This window comes from Ranitomeya variabilis, chromosome 8, assembly GCF_051348905.1.
Source record: "Ranitomeya variabilis isolate aRanVar5 chromosome 8, aRanVar5.hap1, whole genome shotgun sequence".
Classification (NCBI taxonomy): domain Eukaryota; kingdom Metazoa; phylum Chordata; class Amphibia; order Anura; family Dendrobatidae; genus Ranitomeya; species Ranitomeya variabilis.
The window spans coordinates 121,179,091-121,195,861 of record NC_135239.1 but is presented as its reverse complement, the minus strand read 5'-3'; positions in this window follow the sequence as shown (position 1 = coordinate 121,195,861).

The following is a 16,771-nucleotide window of genomic DNA, read 5'->3' as shown; positions in this document are numbered from 1 at the left end:
CCAGAACGTGGTTCGTTTGCACGGCATCCCTGAGAATATTGTGTCAGACAGAGGATCCCAGTTCGTTTCCAGATTCTGGCGATCCTTTTGTAGTAGGATGGGCATTGACTTGTCGTTTTCGTCTGCTTTCCATCCTCAGACTAATGGACAGACGGAGCGAACTAATCAGACTTTGGAGGCTTATCTGAGGTGTTTTGTCTCTGCTGATCAGGACGATTGGATGACCTTCTTGCCGTTAGCTGAGTTTGCCCTTAATAATCGGGCTAGTTCCGCCACCTTGGTTTCGCCGTTTTTCTGCAACTCTGGTTTCCACCCTCGTTTTTCTTCGGGTCATGTGGAACCTTTTGACTGCCCTGGGGTGGATTCTGTGGTGGATAGGTTGCAGCGGATCTGGAATCTTGTGGTGGACAACTTGAAGTTGTCACAGGAGAGGGCTCAGCGCTTTGCCAACCGCCGCCGCGGTGTGGGTCCCCGACTACGTGTTGGGGATTTGGTGTGGCTTTCTTCCCGCTTTGTTCCTATGAAGGTTTCCTCTCCCAAATTTAAACCTCGTTTTATTGGTCCTTACAAGATATTGGAAATTCTTAATCCTGTGTCCTTTCGCCTGGATCTTCCTGTGTCGTTTGCTATCCACAAGTATTTCATAGGTCCTTGTTGCGGCGGTACGTTGTGCCTGTGGTTCCCTCTGCTGAGCCTCCTGCTCCGGTGTTGGTTGAGGGCGAGTTGGAGTACGTGGTGGAGAAGATCTTGGATTCTCGTCTCTCCAGGCGGAGGCTTCAGTACCTGGTCAAGTGGAAGGGCTATGGTCAGGAAGATAATTCCTGGGTGGTCGCCTCTGATGTTCATGCGGCCGATTTAGTTCGTGCCTTTCACGCCGCTCATCCTGATCGCCCTGGTGGTCGTGGTGAGGGTTCAGTGACCCCTCACTAAGGGGGGGGTACTGTTGTGATTTTGCTTTTTGCTCCCTCTAGTGGTCATTAGTGAATTGACTCTGGAGCGTCTGTCTTTTTCTTTATCCTCACCTGGGCCGTTAGTTCTGGGGCGTTGCTATATAAGCGCCTTGGACCTTCAGTTCAATGCCTGGCATCGTTGAAATCAGAGCTAATCTGTTGTGCTCTTGTCCTTTGATCCTGGTTCCTGTATTTCAAGCTAAGTCTTCTTCCTTGCTTTTTGCTTTTGTTTTGTTTTGTATTTTTGTCCAGCTTGTTCCAACCTGTATCCTGACCTTTGCTGGTAGCTCTAGGGGGCTGGTTTTCTCCCCCCGGACCGTTAGACGGTTCGGGGGTTCTTGAATCTCCAGCGTGGATTTTTATAGGGTTTTTGTTGACCAGATAAGTTATCTTGCTTTATTCTGCTATTAATAAGCTGGCCTCTCTTTGCTGAACCTGGTTCATTTCTGTGTTTGTCATTTCCTCTTACCTCACCGTTATTATTTGTGGGGGGCTTGTATCTTGCTTTGGGGTCCCTTTCTCTGGAGGCAAGAGAGGTCTTTGTTTTCTTCTCCTAGGGGTAGTTAGATTCTCCGGCTGGCGCGAGTCATCTAGCGATCACCGTAGGCATGATCCCCGGCTACTTCTAGTGTTGGCGTTAGGAGTAGCTATTTGGTCAACCCAGTTACCACAGCCCTATGAGCAGGATTTTTGTATTTCGCAGACTTACACGTTCCTCTGAGACCCTGTCCACTGGGGTCATAACAGATCCCTCCTGTCTCCAGGCATGGCATTACCCTCCCCAAGAGGAAGGCAGCACCACTGTGGTGCCCAAACTCCTGGGGTGCCACAGATGTTACCGCAGTAGCAGTTCAGGCTGCTAGCGCAGCTGCAGCCCATATGTCCGCTGCCACCCCTGTTCCGACCTTATCCCGCCTCCCACTGCCAGGTAAGTTCACTGGCGATGGCAAGTCCTGTAGGGGATTCGTGAACCAGTGTGCAATACACCTTGAGCTCCTGGCTGCACGTTTCCCCTCAGAGTGGGCTAAGGTGGGATTCATAATATCCCTCTTGTCGGACGGGGCTTTGAAGTGGGCTACGCCGCTGTGGGAGCACGACGATTATGTGTTGCAGAGTGCTCCGCAGTTTCTGAGCACTCTGAAACAGGTCATTTTGGGACCGCGTGTCACCCATGATACGGCGTTCCAACTGGTGGCACTGACACAGGGCTCATCCATGGTCAGTCACTTTGCTGTCCACTTCTGGACTTTAGCATCTAAGCTAGAGTGGCTGGATAAAGTCCTCATCCCTGTATTTTGGAGGGGGCTGGCTGACCATGTGAAGGACGCTCTAGCCACTAGGGAGATTTCCGCCACACTGGAGGAGCTAATAGCGGTTCCAACTCGCATCAACCTTCGTTTTACCAAGTGAAAGTTGGAGCGATCCCAGTGTAGGCAGAGGTTTCGGCTGGCTCCTTACTTCGCCAGACTTTTGGAATCTCCGGATCAGACGTCCGAGCCTCAGGAGGCCATGGAGGTGTCATGTGAGGGATCTAAGTCTCGGCCCGCTCTTAGGGTCAGGATTTCTTGCAGACATTTCCTGAAGAAAACCGGAAATTTTCTGCAAGAAATCCGCATTTTTTTTTGCGGTTTTTTTGCATTTTTTTTCCAAGCGATCTGTAGCATCGCTTGGAAAACTGACTGACAGGTTGGTCACACTTGTCAAACATAGTGTTTGACAAGTGTGACCAACTTTTTACTATAGATGCTGCCTATGCAGCATCAATAGTAAAAGATAGAATGTTTAAAAATAATAATAAAAAAAAATGGTTATACTCACCTGCAGACAGCCGATCTCCTCAGCGGCGTCCGTTCCTATAGATGGTGTGTGTGTGCAGGACCTTCGATGACGTCGCGGTAACGTGAGCGGTCACATGAGCGGTCACGCAACCAATCACAAGACCGCGACGTCATCGCAGGTCCTTCACACACACCATCTATAGGAACGGAAGCGGCAGCATGCACCGCTGAGAGGCGGGAAGACTCCGGGGCCATCGAAGGTGAGTATATCACTATTTTTTATTTTAATTCTTTTTTTTTTACCAATTATATGGTGCCCAGTCCGTGGAGGAGAGTCTCCTCTCCTCCACCCTGGGTACCAACCGCACATGATCTGCTTACTTCCTGCATGGTGTGCACAGCCACATGCGGAAACTAAGTAGATCAATGCATTCCTAGGTGTGCGGAATCCCCGCAATTCCGCAAATTTAATGAACATGTTGCTTTTTTTTCCGCGATGCGATTTTTTTCACGGAAAAAAATGCAACATTTGCACAAGAAATGCGGAATACACTGTAAATAATGGGAGGCATATGTAAGCGTTTTTTTCGCGTTTTTATCACGTTTTTATAGCGAAAAAACGCAAAAAAATGCAAAAAATACTGAATGTGTGCACATGGCCTTACATCCATGGTTTGCCATGTGTTGGCAGTCAGGATATTTTGCCTCCAGATGTCCTCAGTGGTCGGGAAAATGTCAGGGTCTAGTGGCTGTAGGAGGAGGTACACTAGACACGGCGACTTTTTCCTCCATTGTCCCTCAAGGGGACACTTACTATAGGCCCATCCACTCACGCGGTAGAGCTTTGCATGGATTCCGGGGTGGAGGGCAATTTCATGTCTTCTGCCTTCTCCCAACGGCATGCAATCCCCCAGGTGATGCTCGCCAAACCAGTGACTGTACGAGTGGTGAATGGGTCAACACTGCCCTCACAGATTACACACCAAACCATTCCACTTACTCTCTCGATGTCTGCTTCCCATCAGGAGATTATCTTCCTAATGGTCATACCCTCGGGTATTGATGAGGTCCTGCTAGGGGTACCTTGGCTGCGCTATCACTCCCCTCATATTGAGTGGTCCACATGGAGAATTCTGGGATAGAGTAAATCTTGTGAGGGTAGATGTCTGAGGGAGTGCGTTCAGGTTGCTACTACAGAGGTACCCGCAGATCTTTCCTCTCTCCCCAAGCACTATTGGCCCTATGCAGATGTGTTCTCCAAGAAGGCTGCAGAGACCTTTCCTCCTCACCACCCCTATGACTGTCCTATTGATCTCTTGGCTGGAGCTGAGCCTCCCCTGGCTCGAGTCTACCCACTGACTCTTCCGGAGATGGAGGCAATGTCTCAATACATTCAGGAGAATCTGGCAAGGGGATTCATTAGGAAGTCAGTGTCACCCGTGGGGCCTGGGATCTTCTTCGTGCAGATGAACGGAGAACTACGTCCATGCATAAATTATAGGGGTCTGAACATCATAACCGTTAGGAATAAGTACCCTCTCCCCCTGATATCTGAGCTCTTCGATAGGTTGCGGGGAGCGAGGGTTTTTACTAAGCTTGATCTGTGGGGTGCTTACAACCAGATTCGCATCCGTGAGGGGGACGAATGGAAGACAGCATTTAACACCAGGGACAGCCATTATGAGTATCTGGTGATGCCCTTCGGGCTCTGTAATGCCCCTGCCATTTTTCAAGACTTCAAGACGATATCTTCAGGGATATGTGGATCGCCCCGTTTAGGGCAATGGGATACTCGGTACCAGGTCCTTCAGTTCGGGGGATGTCACGGTGGCCTGACCCGGTCCGTGGCCCTTTGAGGGGTGTCCAATTAAAGGTGTAGTGTGTATAATGTTCATGACGCCACCTGTTGTATTCGGCCAGGGCGACCCACGCTGCTTAGGGGTCCGCTGGGGTGATGTTATGGCAGCAAGATGGTATACCTTCCCACAGGTGAAGTGAATCCCCAGGGCTTCCCAGAAGTGTAGATGGTGATGGTGGAGGTTGCAAGGCGCAGAAAATAACGAGGACACAAGGTTGCAGTCTCTTTACCTTTTACTGAAGGCTTCAGCATCCACAGTCCAAGGCACCGAATCACAGGGTAGGCAGAGTCTGGCCGGTCCGAAGGCAAATCCAGAGTCCCCTTATCCAGGTGGAAATCAGTAGCCTTCCTACTAGCGCCTGTGTGTTGTAGTACCTTTCTGCTGAGCAACTCGGTAAGGTCCTCACAACTCTCGTAGATGTTCTAGATGTCTTCCTCTCTGTCCCCCAGATGGTGTGGATAGGACAAACCCATATGACTGATGGCCTGAGGCTTGTTTATAGGGACCCTAGAGACGCCCCGACCCCCACAATTTGCCACCGTGTCTTCTTAGGTATTAAGGTTGGGCAGCCAACTTGTAATTGACTGTCCTGCCGGTCTCTGAAGTAAAGCGTAGAGTCTATTACTCCCTCGGTGTTCCGGTCACCAGCTACGTGCCTCAGAAGGAGGCAGCCTTGGGCAGAACTCCTTCTGGTGTTATCTCCTTGTGCTGTGACTTCGTTTCTCACCCTCTACAACAGTTCTCTCGTGTCCTTTCTTAGGATGCTGCAGCACGTGGGGCAGGTGCAGCTCCGTAACTTTCTGTCCCACTAGGCCTCTGTCAGGATCCCACCCCTGACAGGGACCCTCTGTCTGCAGCTCAGATGTTCCTCCTTTCCCCCTGTCTGCCTGACAGGAACTCTCTGGGTCAAACCCAGGCAGCGTCTGACTAACTTCCTATCCAAACCACCAGTTTTACCCTTCTATGAGGAGTGCCCTAATAGATAGGAGCGTAGCTCCCCCTGGTGGATTGGAGTGTGAAGTGTGGTGTATGGTTTGTGATACCTGGAAAGATGAACTCCTTTATTACCTTCAGATGTAATATCACTCCCCCTGGTGGAAGAATGACATTACTGCAACGACCAGGACTCTGGGGCGCTGCATATGCTCTCCACCTCCGTAGTAGTCTATCTGGATGATACTCTCATCTACTCTTCAGATATAGGCTCCCACCGGAGAGATGTTTGCAAAGTCTTCGACCTTCTATGGGCAACTCCCTCTAAGCCAAGTTGGAGAAGTGTGTGTTTGAGCAGTAGTCCCTGCCTTTCCTGGGCTATATCATCTCCGCCCAGGGATTGGCCATGTATCCTGCCAAGCTACAGGCGGTGATGGACTGGCAGGAGCCCCATTCTCTCAAAGCGGTGTAGCACTTTATGGGGTTCATTAACTATTATCGCCAGTTCATTCCCCACTTCTCAACGTTGGTAGCTTCCTTGGTTGTCCTCAACAAGAAGGGAGCTAATCCCAAATTATGGTCGGGGGAGGTCTCCAAGGCCTTCCTCTCAATCAAGTCACACTTTGCTAGCGCTCCCATTTTACATCGCCCCAATGTTGATAAACCTTTTATTATGGAGGTGAATGCCTCTTCCGCCGGTGCTGGAGCAGTCCTCTTGCAGAAGGATGCTCAAGGTAGGACGCATCCTTGCTTCTTCTCCAAGACCTTCACACTGGTGGAGAGGAATTATTCCATCGGGGACAGGGAGTTGCTAGCCATGAAGTTGGCCTTTTCAGAGTGGAGACACCTCCTGGAGAGGGCTCTTTTCCCTTCCAGGTTTACACCAACCACAAGAATATGGTGTACTTACAAAGCGCCCAGTGGCTAAATTCTCAACAGGCTAGATGGTCCCTGTTCTTCTCCCGGTTCCAATTCACACTCCATTTTCTCTCCGGGGAGAACATTCGTGCCGATGCTCTCTCCCACTCCGTAGTGTCATCAGAGGAGGAGGAGCCTCGCTAATTGTCCCTTCAGAGAGCCTGAGAACTGTGGCTCCGGTTTTGCTAGAGTCTGTGCCCCCGAGCAAGACTTTTGTGCCACCTAATTTGCGACCGGAGGTTCTTTCTTGGGCTCACTCGTCCAGCGTGGGTAGACATTTTGGGACCAAGAGGACATCTGAGCTCCCGGCGAGGACGTACTGGTGGCTGCATATGTCCCGTGACATAAAGACTATATTCGGGCGTGTGTCTCCTGTGCCAAAAATCAGTCTCCTCGGCAACAGCCTGCTGGGTTACTTTACCACCTGCCGGTGACAGATAGGCCCTGGGAAATGGTCAGGATGGACTTTGTGGTGGGCTTACCCAAGTCCCGTAGCTGCACCGTTATCTGGGTACTCACTGACCAATTTTTCAAAATTGTGCATCTGGTGCCTCTCCTGCGGGTACCTTTTGCACGAGCCTTGTTCATTGAGCACGTTTTCCCCCTACACGGTACGCCTGACAAAATTGTCAGTGACCGGGGTCCCCAGTTCTCATCTCGGTTCTGGAGAGAGCTTTGTTGTACACTCAGCATTGAGCTAAATCTCTCTTCAGCTTACCATCAGCTTTTATGTATACGATACATGAATAGGTGGAATATATGAATGAAAGAATCCTGGTGCCGAATCTTTATAATGTCCTTCTGGATGAATACAGGTGGCGCTATAGAGTTAAGTCCTCTTTTTCTCAGAAGAGGCAATTTGCATATTTAAATTCCCAGAGGAGCATTGCACGGCGAATAAGCCTTTTTACCTTGACAAGCCAGCTGGTATGTCACTCTCCATAAGGAGAAACGTTACCCCTTAGACCCCAGTCCAGAGCCTCTCACCTAGCCCAATCAGTTCTCATGCTTCGCACTGACGAGGGCCAACAGCCCGAAACACCGTGTCTGCGAATTGAGACACTGATTTGGCTTTTATCCTAAGTCATATTGCACGACTCGTTAAAGGGTTGATTGTGACTTGTAGGATCGCTACTTCCAACAGGTGGCGCTATAGAGTTAAGTCCTCTTTTTCTCAGAAGAGGCAATTTGCATATTTAAATTCCCAGAGGAGCATTGCACGGCGAATAAGCCTCCTTACCTTGACAAGCCAGCTGGTATGTCACTCTCCATAAGGAGAAACGTTACCCCTTAGACCCCAGTCCAGAGCCTCTCACCTAGCCAAATCAGTTCTCATGCTTCGCACTGATGAGGGCCAACAGCCCGAAACACCGTGTCTGCGAATTGAGATACTGATTTGGCTTTTATCCTAAGTCATATTGCACGACTCGTTAAAGGGTTGATTGTGACTTGTAGGATCGCTACTTCCAACAGGTGGTGCTATAGAGTTAAGTCCTCTTTTTCTCAGAAGAGGCAATTTGTACATTTATTCAATAATTTTGTAATACAAATATTTATTTATGTGTGCAATATCTTTAGATTTTATTATTATTTTGTTTGTTTTAAGATATTTTGCAATTATCGAGTTTGATCGCTGCATTTAGGGGTTAAAGTGCTGAGAGTGGTGCGGTACCGCTCCTGGTACTTAGTGCCAGGTTTCAGCTGTCAGAATCAGCTGACACCCAGTGGAGATCGAGCGTGCACAGCCCGTATGTGCGCAAAATTGCTGGGACGTATCCATACGTCCCAGGTCAATAAGACCCAGGTCACAGGGACGTATGGATACAGCTAAGGTGGGAAAGGGATTAATTAAATTTCCAACTGATGAAAGGGTAATTTGAAAACAATTTTCTATCTACTGATAGCCTTCTGTTGCTTTGTAGGCAGTCACCATTTTAATTTTCAGAATGCTAGGCAGCTGCTTTGAAGAAACCTTGGCTGCTGTTTTTTGGCACAAGGTTAGAGAAGGCTGGGTTTTTATAATGCTAGGAAATGTATGTCATCTGGCCTTTCCTAATGATGATGGTGAGCAAGCCATAACCCTAACAAGCTAATTTAAGGTCTCAAACCTTGGTTAAAGTCATCTGAGTACACAAATCTCCAAGGGTGCTCAAACTTTTACATCGGTCTACTTTCCTTTTTGCAATTTTTAAAATGTAAAAAATGACAATATATGCAATGCATTTTTTGCCTAAAATACAAAGGAAATGTATCATTTTTATCTTTAGGTCTTTCAGAGATAATTTCATCTTCAATTTGCTTAGCTGCTCATAATAACAGTAACTTTGACTAGGGGTGCCTTAACTTTTACATGCCACTATATGTTGTGCTAAACTCTGGTACTAGGCGCTACATAACCTTGTAGTATTTGTTTGGAGCCGCTCGGTATGTATTTACTACTGCACTGTTGCATTTGTTTGGTTCTGCCTGGAAGTTATTTAGTGCTGCACTTTGATATTTTGTGTTGCTGGGGAGGCTTTTGTCCTGGGCTGTAGCATAATAATAATAATAATTTTATTTAGCGACAACATATTCCGAGGTAGTTTACATTTTAGAGGCAACTTGTACAGACAATAAAAGACATTACAGAATAACAATGATCACATAATTCACCAGATACCAAAAGGAGTGAGGGCCCTGCTCGCAAGCTTACAATCTATGAGGAAATAGGGGAGACACGAAAGGTGGAAGGTAACAATTGCTTTTATTGTATGGTCAACCATCAATGTATTAAATAGTGTGTTCGCGTTATGCTGAATGAACCAGTCACCAACAATATGTGTACAAGTACAGACACAGAGGGCTGTTAAGTGCATGGGGATGTTGGAATCGATGATATGAGGGTCCTGATTTATAGTAGTAGTATGTTTGGCACTTTTGGGGAGGCATTTTTTGTAGCACACTGGTATTTGGAGGCATTTTTTATCTATGCTTTTTTTTATCACTCATATAGGTTAAGGGAGAGAGCCATGCAATCCTTGTCACTTTTCTACTATGGGTACGGCTTCAATCCTCTCTTGCAAGAGAATTGCACCATATTCCCACAGTCATTTCTACCTCCCATCCATGCTCCATCACAAACTTCCGTAACCTCTCTAACCTTATACCCATTCGCCCAGCCCCCACTTCCCCAGTCCCGCTAACAGGAGCTCTGTGGAACGCTCGCTCTGTCTGTAACAAGCTTTCCTACATCCATGATCTCTTTGTTACTACCAAACTTTCCTTCCTCGCCATCACCGAAACCTGGCTCACCCCTTCTGACACAGCCTCCCCTGCTGCACTCTCTTACGGTGGCTTCCACCTTTCTCACACACCCCGCCCCAGCAGCAAGCATGGCGGAGGAGTTGGTTTTCTCCTGTCAGATAACTGCTCCTTCACCCCAATCCCACTGCCACCCTCTGTTACCCTCCCTTCCTTTGAGGTGCACTCTGTGTGCATCTACTCCCCCTCCAACCTCCAACTGGCTGCCATTTACCGACCCCCAGGGCCAGCCACCACCTTCTTTGACCACTTCACCACCTGGCTATTCATTTCCTTTCTGCGGACATCCCCACTATCATCATGGGCGATTTCAACATCCCCATTGACACTTCCCTCTCAGCTGCCACTAAACTTCTATCTCTCACTTCCTCCTTCGGCCTCATTCAATGGTCTTCTGCAGCCACTCACAAAGATGGTCACACACTGGACCTCATCTTCACCCGCCTCTGCTCCCTATCTAACCTCTCTAACTCACCTCTTCCTCTCTGATCACAACCTTCTCACATTCTCATCTCTCTCCACTCCATGTCTACAATCCCCACCCCACAAACTTTCACACCCTCGCAGAAATCTTAAACACCTTGACCTACATTCATTCTCTGAATCCCTCCTCCCTCTCACAGACATAAGTTCCTTACACAATGCGGATGACGCTGCCGCTCTATATAATACCACAATAGCTGTAGCTTTGGAATCTGCTGCCCCACTTACACATACCAAAGCTCGCAAAATCAACAGACAGCCCTGGCACACCAGCCTGACCAAAGAACTGAGGCGAGCTTCCAGGGCTGCTGAGCACAGATGGAAAAGATCCCACTCCAACGACCACTTCATCGCATTCAAACAGTCCCTCACTACTTTCAAGACCACACTCGCCACAGCTAAACAAACCTACTTCTCATCTCTCATATCCTCCCTGTCTCACAACCCTAAACAGTTATTCAACACCTTCAATTCTCTCCTCCGTCCCCCAGCACCTCCTCCCTCCCCAATTATGAGACTTTGCCTCATTTTTCAAGCAGAAGATTGATAGCATCAGAGACAGTTTTGGTCAACAAGCCCCAGAGCCCTTCCTCCCGACTTCCCAGCCCTCCACCTCCAAAACCAACTTCTCCACCATTACAGAAGATCAACTCTCCACTCTACTCTCAAGATCGCATCTCACCACCTGTGCACTTGACCCGCTCCCATCCAACCTCATCCCAAACCTCACCACAGTCTTCATCCCAACCCTAACCCACCTCTTCAACCTATCACTAACAACTGGTGTTTTCCCCTCAAGCTTTAAACATGCCTCCATCACACCTATCCTCAAAAAGCCCTCTCTTGACCCATCCTCTGTATCTAGCTATCGCCCTATATCACTTCTCCCTTATGCCTCCAAACTACTGGAACAACACATCTACCTTGAACTGTCCTCCCATCTCTCTTCTTGCTCCCTCTTTGACCGCTTACAATCTGGCTTCCGGTCACACTATTCCACTGAAACTGCCCTAACTAAGGTCACCAACGACCTCTTAACCACCAAGAGCAAGCGACACTACTCTGTTCTCCTCCTCCTCGACCTGTCGGCTGCCTTTGACACAGTGGACCATTCCCTATTATTACAGACCCTCTCATCCCTTGGGATCACAGACTTGACCCTATCCTGGATCTCATCATACCTAACAGACCGGACATTCAGCGTCTCCCACTCACACACCACCTCCTCACCTCGCCCCCTATCTGTCGGAGTCCCACAAGGTTCAGTCCTTGGGCCCCTGCTCTTCTCCATTTACACCTTTGGCCTGGGACAGCTCATAGAATCTCATGGCTTTCAGTATCACCTCTATGCTGATGACACACAGATCTACATCTCTGGACCAGATATCACCTCCCTACTAACCAGAATCCCTCAATGTCTGTCCACTATTTCATCCTTCTTCTCCGCTAGATTTCTGAAACTTAACATGGACAAAACAGAATTCATCATCTTTCCCCCATCTCACGCGACCCCCCCCCCATGAACCTAACCATTACAGTAAATGGCTGCCCACTCTCCCCAGTCCCACAAGCTCGCTGCCTCGGGGTAATCCTTGACGCTGATCTCTCCTTCAAACCACATATCCAAGCCCTTTCCACTTCCTGCCGACTTCAACTCAAAAATATTTCACAAATCCGTTCATTCCTCAACCAAGAATCTGCAAAAACCCTAGTCCATGCCCTCATCATCTCTCGCCTTGACTACTGCAACCTCCTGCTCTGTGGCCTCCCCTTGAACACTCTCGCACCCCTCCAATCTATTCTAAACTCTGCTGCCTGACTAATCCACCTGTCCCCCCGCTATTCCCCTGCCTCTCCCCTCTGTCAATCCCTTCACTGGCTCCCCATTGCCCAGAGACTCCAGTACAAAACCCTAACCATGACATACAAAACCATCCACAACCTGTCTCCTCCTTACATCTGTGACCTTGTCTCCTGGTACTTACCTACACGCAACCTCCGATCCTCACAAGATCTCCTCTACTCCCCTCTTATCTCCTCTTCCCACAATCATATACAAGATTTCTCTCGCGTATCACCCCTACTCTGGAACCCTCTACCACAACACATCAGACTCTCGCCTACCATCGAAATCTTCAAAAAGAACCTGAAGACCCACCTCTTCCGACAAGCCTACAACCTGCAGTAACCACCGATCAACCAAACCGCTGCATGACCAGCTCTATCCTCACCTACTGTATTCTCACCCATCCCTTGTAGATTGTGAGCCTTCGCGGGCAGGGTCCTCACTCCTCCTGTACCAGTTATGACTTGTTGTTAGCAGCGGGTTAATCAGCGTGATGTCCACAACGAGCAACAGAGAATGTTCATTTATTAAGAACTAAGAACATTCAGCATACGACATGAGAACAGGATCAATCTGGTTACTGAGAGAGAGATATGCTGTTACTTTCAGTTTCAATTCCACACACAAGAAAATGTGCTCACAGGGAAGGAGGAGGAGGAGCATCCTGTCTGTACATGAGGACTCCTTTTTTTTTTTTAAACTTTGTTAACAGATGAACAATATGCATGCAGACATAAAAATCACATCATATTAAACAAACAATAGTTGTTGCAATACATACAGATCAATATGCATTAGGCCAACACCCCCACTCAACAACTACTTATTCTGTCAGTCCCATAGTGGTTCTCAATTCTTGGAAACTAGGTCTTGGCAATGATCCACTTTGTTCTTTCATGGACGGGTAGTTTCTGCATTTCATCCCATTACTGTGGCTCTGACTCAGGCAGTGTCTTCACAATGTAGGATAAACGTTTAGCTGGTATTCCTTTGTTTGATCTTGACGACCGTCTGATTGGTCATTGGTCATGTGACTGGTTGCACCAGAATCTATACACCATGCATGCTTTGATTTAAATTCATTGACTGATGTGAATGCAGCTTCAGTATTCACTGAATTATTGTTTCCAGATACAGCACTCTTAACTCTCTGTTGGCTGTTTTGCTTTTTCAGCTGATTCATTTTAGCTTTCCAGACTCTGCATTCAGCCTTTAAATGACCTGGCTTCTTGCATACAAAACATTCACATGTCTCTTTAGGGTGTTTTCTGCTGGTGGGCACACCCTGTGTTTGTAAAGCAGTTTCCTTGTTACATGTTTTGCTGCTCACATTTTCTGCCTTTCTCTTATATTCATCTACAAGCTTTCCTCTGACATACTCCAATGTAAGCTCATCATCTGGGCGTGTTACAAGCGTATCATAGCTTTCTGGGAGACCACTAAGTAATAGTGCTGCTACATGGAAGTCCTTCATATCTTCCCCAATGCCCCGCAGGCGCTCTACAGTCTCTAGAGTATTTCTAATGTAGTCCTGCATGTCCTGGTCATTGTGTAGCTTAGACTGATACAGCTTTCTCATTAGATAGAGTTTATTACTTAAATTTATTCTCTCATGTACTTTCTGCAGCTGCTCCCACATTTCCTTTGCAGATTCACACTTGCACACATGCACAATCTGATCATCCTCTATACTGAGTGATATGGTGCTCTGTGCTTTCTGATCCATTTCAAGCCATTCCTGTGGTACTGGGTTAGGCTTAGGGTCCTGAGTGTATTTCCACGTACCTTCTCATCAGCAGCATCTTCACCTTGAATTTCCAGGATTGGTAGTTCTGGTTATTCAGGCTTGGCACTGTAAACTTTGTTGAGTTGCTGCTGGTGGCCATTTTACTTCTTCTCAGTTTGCTGTTGTCTTTCTATCTCTGTGCTCTGCAGGTTTGGGATAGCTTTGACTTCTGGGCCGATAACCTGTTAGCAGCGGGTTAATCAGCGTGATGTCCACAACAAGCAACAGAGAATGTTCATTTATTAAGAACTAAGAACATTCAGCATACAACATGAGAACAGGATCAATCTGGTTACTGAGAGAGAGATATGCTGTTACTTTCAGTTTCAATTCCACACACAAGAAAATGTGCTCACAGGGAAGGAGGAGGAGGAGCATCCTGTCTGTACATGAGGACTCCTTTTTTTTTTTTTTAAACTTTGTTAACAGATGAACAATATGCATGCAGACATAAAAATCACATCATATTAAACAAACAATAGTTGTTGCAATACATACAGATCAATATGCATTAGGCCAACACTTGTATTGTTTAAGATTATTGTACTTGTTTTTATTATGTATACCCCTCCTCACATGTAAAGCGCCATGGAATAAATGGCACTATAACATTAAATAATAATAATAATAATAATTGGCCAGTTATGCTAATGACACTCAGCTCAAACTCTGCCAGAGTTTGAGCCAAGCGTTATCTGTGTGTACTCCCATTCTTTCACATGAAAGAAAAACAGAACAAATGCGGAGCAGATGGAGAACTTAATTTCTCCATGTTCTCCATTGACGCTGTGTGAGTACACGGGACTAAACTCGGATGACATCTGAGTGCAGTCCAATGTTTCACATGCACCTAAAGACTTGTATTGGTGCACATGATCTGGTCATTGGAAGCACTCGCAGCATACTGAGATTGTTTTGTCATTCCGAATAGACATGAGAAAATAATGATGTGTACTGTCCCATAGAGTAACATTGGGCCGAGTGCTATCTGATAAAACATCGCATGCCACTCGGCCATGCATACGCCAATGCGAGAACACCATAAGGGTATAGCTTCACGTTCAGGATTGCATCAGGATTTGGTCAGGATTTTCCATCAGTATTTGTAAGCCAAAACCAGGAGTGGAACAATCAGAGGAAAAGTATAATAGAAACATATGCTCCACTTCTGTATTTATCACCCACTCCTGGTTTTGGCTTACAAATACTGATGGAAAATCCTGACCAAATCCTGATGCAATCCTGAATGTGGAGCTATACCCTAACAGTGACTGCAGTGGCAGGCTCAAAGAAGGCTATCAGGCTCACTGTTCTCAAGGTGGTGGTGTGATTTCAAGAGGTGGGACTTGCATCTATTAAGATACTTATGGCAGATCTAGATTTGGATATGCCAAAACAGGTCAGCATACTGGCCTAAAAGATTCACCTCAGAGTGTGTTGTGTTACCAAGGAGGAAGGTTCCATGACAATAGTGTATGTAGGCTAGTGGTATTTCTATGTTACAGCTGCATTTCAATCTCAATCCGGCACTGCAGAAGTTTCACTAAGAAAATTGAGGAAAATAAAATAAATATTCCACAGTGGGGATGTGTTATACATGGCTGGATGATAGACATCACTGGGTTGTTAATTTGCATTGTAACAGTCTGTTTAGAAATGTGGCTATATGTAAACCTCTGAGTAAAGCCCATCCTGTGTAATGATATTTGTGAGGGAAATGAAAAGGTTTAGTCAGTAATGGGTGGAAATAAGGAGAGGGTGAAAGAATAATAAAATACTGATTTTGGTTTATTATAACTCAAGTATAAAGGAAACAGAAGAACATCTACTCTTAAGGCCAATAGACAAAGTAGAATAATAATAATTACACGTGTCTACAAAAAAATATTTTTTGTAATCATCGCAGGTGACTTTGTACTTTTTTGAATCATCCTTTTGTCCCGATTTAAAAAATGTATATAGTTTTTCTGTAGCACGTATAGTTCCCATGGAGCAGCATCATTATTATAAGGTATAGGAAATATACTGATGACATTAACCCCTTCATGACCCAGCCTATTTTGGCCTTAATGACCTGGCCGTTTTTTGCAATTCTGACCAGTGTCCCTTTATGAGGTAATAACTCAGGAACGCTTCAACGGATCCTAGCGATTCTGAGATTGTTTTTTTGTGACATATTGGGCTTCATATTAGAGGTAAATTTAGGTCGATAATTTCTGAGTTTATTTGTGAAAAAAATGGAAATTTGGCGAAAATTTTGAAAATTTCGCAATTTTCACATTTTGAATTTTTATTCTGTTAAACCAGAGAGTTATGTGACACAAAATAGTTAATAAATAACATTTCCCACATGTCTACTTTACATCAGCACAATTTTGGAAACAATTTTTTTTTTGCTAGGAAGTTATAAGGGTTAAAATTTGACCAGTGATTTCTCATTTTTACAACAAAATTTACAAAACCATTTTTTTAGGGACCACCTCACATTTGAAGTCATTTTGAGGGTTCTATATGGCTGAAAATACCCAAAAGTGACACCATTCTAAAAACTGCACCCCTCAAGGTGCTCAAAACCACATTCAAGAAGTTTATTAACCCTTCAGGTGTTTCACAGCAGCAGAAGCAACATGGAAGTAAAAAATGAACATTTAACTTTTTAGTCACAAAAATGATCTTTTAGCAACAATTTTTTTATTTTCCCAAGGGTAAAAGGAGAAACTGGACAACGAATGTTGTTGTCCAATTTGTCCTGAGTACGCTGATACCTGATATGTGGAGGTAAACCACTGTTTGGGCGCACGGCAGGGCTCAGAAGGGAAGGAGCGCCATTTGACTTTTTGAATGAAAAATTGGCTCCAATCTTTAGCAGACACCATGTCGCGTTTGGAGAGCCCCCGTGTGCCTAAAACATTGGAGCT